The sequence below is a fragment of the Coregonus clupeaformis genome, unplaced genomic scaffold (assembly GCF_020615455.1).
Source record: "Coregonus clupeaformis isolate EN_2021a unplaced genomic scaffold, ASM2061545v1 scaf2143, whole genome shotgun sequence".
NCBI classification, from domain to species: domain Eukaryota; kingdom Metazoa; phylum Chordata; class Actinopteri; order Salmoniformes; family Salmonidae; genus Coregonus; species Coregonus clupeaformis.
Genome location: NW_025535597.1, coordinates 53,642 through 56,886, shown reverse-complemented (window position 1 = coordinate 56,886; position 3,245 = coordinate 53,642). Strand labels below are relative to the sequence as shown.

The window sequence follows — 3,245 nt, the reverse complement described above, 5'->3', positions numbered from 1 at the left end:
TCATATCGCTCATGAAGGAGACGCGTTCTGTCTCCTAGAGATTAACGTACTTTGGTGCGAAAAGTGCAAATCAATCCCAGAATAACAGCAAAGGACCTTGTGAAGATGCTGGAGGAAACAGGTACAAAAGTATCTATATCCACAGTAAAACGAGTCCTATATCGACATAACCTGAAAGGCCGCTCAGCAAGGAAGAAGCCACTGCTCCAAAACCGCCATAAAAAAGCCAGACTACGGTTTGCAACTGCACATGGGGACAAAGATCGTACTTTTTGGAGAAATGTCCTCTGGTCTGATGAAACAAAAATAGAACTGATTGGCCATAATGACCATCATTATGTTTGGAGGAAAAAGGGGGAAGCTTGCAAGCCAAAGAACACCATTTCAACCGTGAAGCACAGAGGTGGCAGCATCATGCTGTGGGGGTGCTTTGCTGCAGGAGGGACTGGTGCACTTCACAAAATAGATGGCATCATGAGGAAGGAAAATTATGTGGATATATTGAAGCAACATCTCAAGACATCAATCAGGAAGTTAAAGCTTGGTTGCAAATGGGTCTTCCAAATGGACAATGACCCCCAAGCATAATTCCAAAGTTGTGGCAAAATGGCTTAAGGACAACAAAGTTAAGGTATTGGAGTGGCCATCACAAGGCCCTGACCTCAATCCTATAGAACATTTGTAGGCAGAACTAAAAAAAGCATGTGCGAGCAAGGAGGCCTACAAACCTGACTCAGTTACACCAGCTCTGTCAGGAGGAATGGGCCAAAAATTCACCTAACTTATTGTGGGAAGCTTGTGGAAGGCTACCCAAACATTTATCCCAAGTTAAACAATTTTAAGGCAATGCTACAAAAAACTAATTGAGTGTATGTAAACTTCTGACCCACTGTGAATGTGATGAAATAAATAAAACCTGAAATAAATCATTCTCTCTACTATTATTCTGACATTTCACATTATTAAAATAAAGTGGTGATCCTAACTGACCTAAGACAGGGAATATTTACTAGGATTAAATGTAAGGAATTGTGAAAAACTGAGTTTAAATGTATTTGGCTAAGGGGTATGTAAACTTCCAACTTCAACTGTACATACATACATACATACATATATAGTGCAATAGACTAACAGACAGACAGTAATCACATAGACAACCATATAGCACAATACAACTCAACACAATATGAGCCTGGTTCATTTTCAGTAATGAGGCCCTGTACCCCATTTCCAGTTTATACTTCAATGTATCAGGTGTAGTTATTCACCAGCTATAGAGTGAGCTGTTGTTTATGTTTCTAAGACTGCAGGGTGGGAGATGCAACAATGGCCTTGAGAACAGCAGGAAGTGTGTTGGTGGTCTTTCTCTGGTCTGTAGCAGGTATGGTCTCATTCGTATCTTTAGTTGCCTGGTTTGTCAATCTACAGATATTTCTAAAAGCAAAACATTTTCATGTTCTACTAGTGACACATTTGGCGTGTCCGCTTCACTTTAAACGGTTTCCATTCACACTCAACCAAAGAGTATCTATGTCTCAACTCAGCTACTACGGGAACAAAGTGTTAGTGTGAGTCAAAGGACATCGAAGTTAATGTAATGTCCTTGTGATGTCTAACTGTGTTTCAGCTGTACTGGGGCAGAATGGCTGGAGTGTGACTAACACCACAGTATTTGTACCTTGAAGGGGTCATCAGTGGAACTGTCCTGCTCTTACACATATCCCAGTTGGTATAAAGTCACAACAACCTTCTGGTTCACCAAAATTGTTGCTGTGGAGAATTATGTGAGTCTGAGTGATGACCCAGTATACAAAGGTCGTGTGACGTACCATAGAGATAAGAAGAATGGCCACACCCTGACAATCACAGACCTGAGAGAGAGTGACTCCACTACGTACAAGTTCAGATTTATTACAGATCAGACCGAAGGGATCCTGGAGTCACTTTGTCTGTTACAGGTACAGTGATGTTATATATAGTGCTGATCTGTTTAATTGGTTCTGGAAAATTGTCTTAATTTGTATTTAAATAATATAAATAATATGAAAGTATGCGTAAAATAGGAATGTCTGAATTGATGATTTGAGAACGTCCACTCCTGCCTCATTTGAACTAGACAACAGGTAATTGAGGTATTTAATGTTGTTATCTACTCCAGACCTGCAGGTGAAGGTGACCACTACATGGTGGTCAACGACACTGACCTGTAGCACCACCTGTACTCTGACTGACAACCCCAACCCCACCTACATCTGGTACAGGAACAGTAAGATTGTACAAGAGGACTCCTCCCTCTCATACTCAGTCTACTTAAAAACTGAAGACAGCTTCTACTGTGCTGTAAAAGGCATCAATTCTCCTGCAGTGTGTGAGTGTGACTAATACACTTTTTAAAGTCTTACAAAATCATCCAATACATCATTGGTCAGTGTTGATGTGCAGTGAAACAGACATGAAATAGGGCTGCTATTTCATTTCGATTACTGGATGTTGACAGTTGAAAATATGTACTCCATTTGAAAAAATGTACTTGTGTTTCAGATGTTGGGGGTCACAGTTATTTCCACGTGACTTACACCCATCAGAGTATCTGTACCTTGAAGGGGTCACCTGCTCTTATACATATCCCAGTGGTCATACAGTCTCGAAACAAACTGGTATACAAAAGGAAAACTTGATGAGGCGCCACAAATCCTGAGCCCGGGATATGGAGGTCGTGGAGTCCCTGAGAAATATGCAGAGTGACTCCACCCTGAGAATCACAGACCTGAGAGAGGAGGATTCAGCTGAGTATAAGTTAAGAGTCATAACAGATCAGACAAACTGGGAGCCCACCTTCCTGGAACATCTCAGACTGTCACAGGTAACACTGCATGTCACATCTTATCAATACTGCAAACTATTACTTCATGATATGTGTTTTAATCCCCTTTCATTTAGGTCTGCAGGTGAAGGTGACTCCTGCCACTGTGACAGAGGGACAGAAGGTGACACTGACCTGAAGCACCACCACCTGTACTCTGAGTGACAACCCCAACCCCACCTACATCTGGTACAAGAACGGACATGTAACCAACCAATCTAACAGTCTGTTCCTAAACCCAGTCAGCAGTGAGGATGCAGGCAGATACTCCTGTGCTGTAGAAGGCCATGAGGATCTCCCCTCTCCTGAAGAGACTCTCACTGTCAGATGTGAGTATGTGTGATCCATCTCCAGTTGTATTCTTTTAGTAACATCTTCTCTT

General features: G+C 41.8%; 1 long non-coding RNA gene across 1 annotated transcript; it reads left to right on the top strand.

Annotated features, from left to right (window-relative positions):
* Window positions 1-1,294: 1,294 nt before the first annotated feature.
* Window positions 1,295-2,609, top strand: LOC123488305. Its single transcript, XR_006660009.1, has 4 exons — window positions 1,295-1,381; window positions 1,628-1,958; window positions 2,159-2,368; window positions 2,542-2,609. It is a non-coding gene; the product is annotated as an uncharacterized LOC123488305 (long non-coding RNA).
* The last annotated feature ends 636 nt before the right edge of the window (window positions 2,610-3,245 follow it).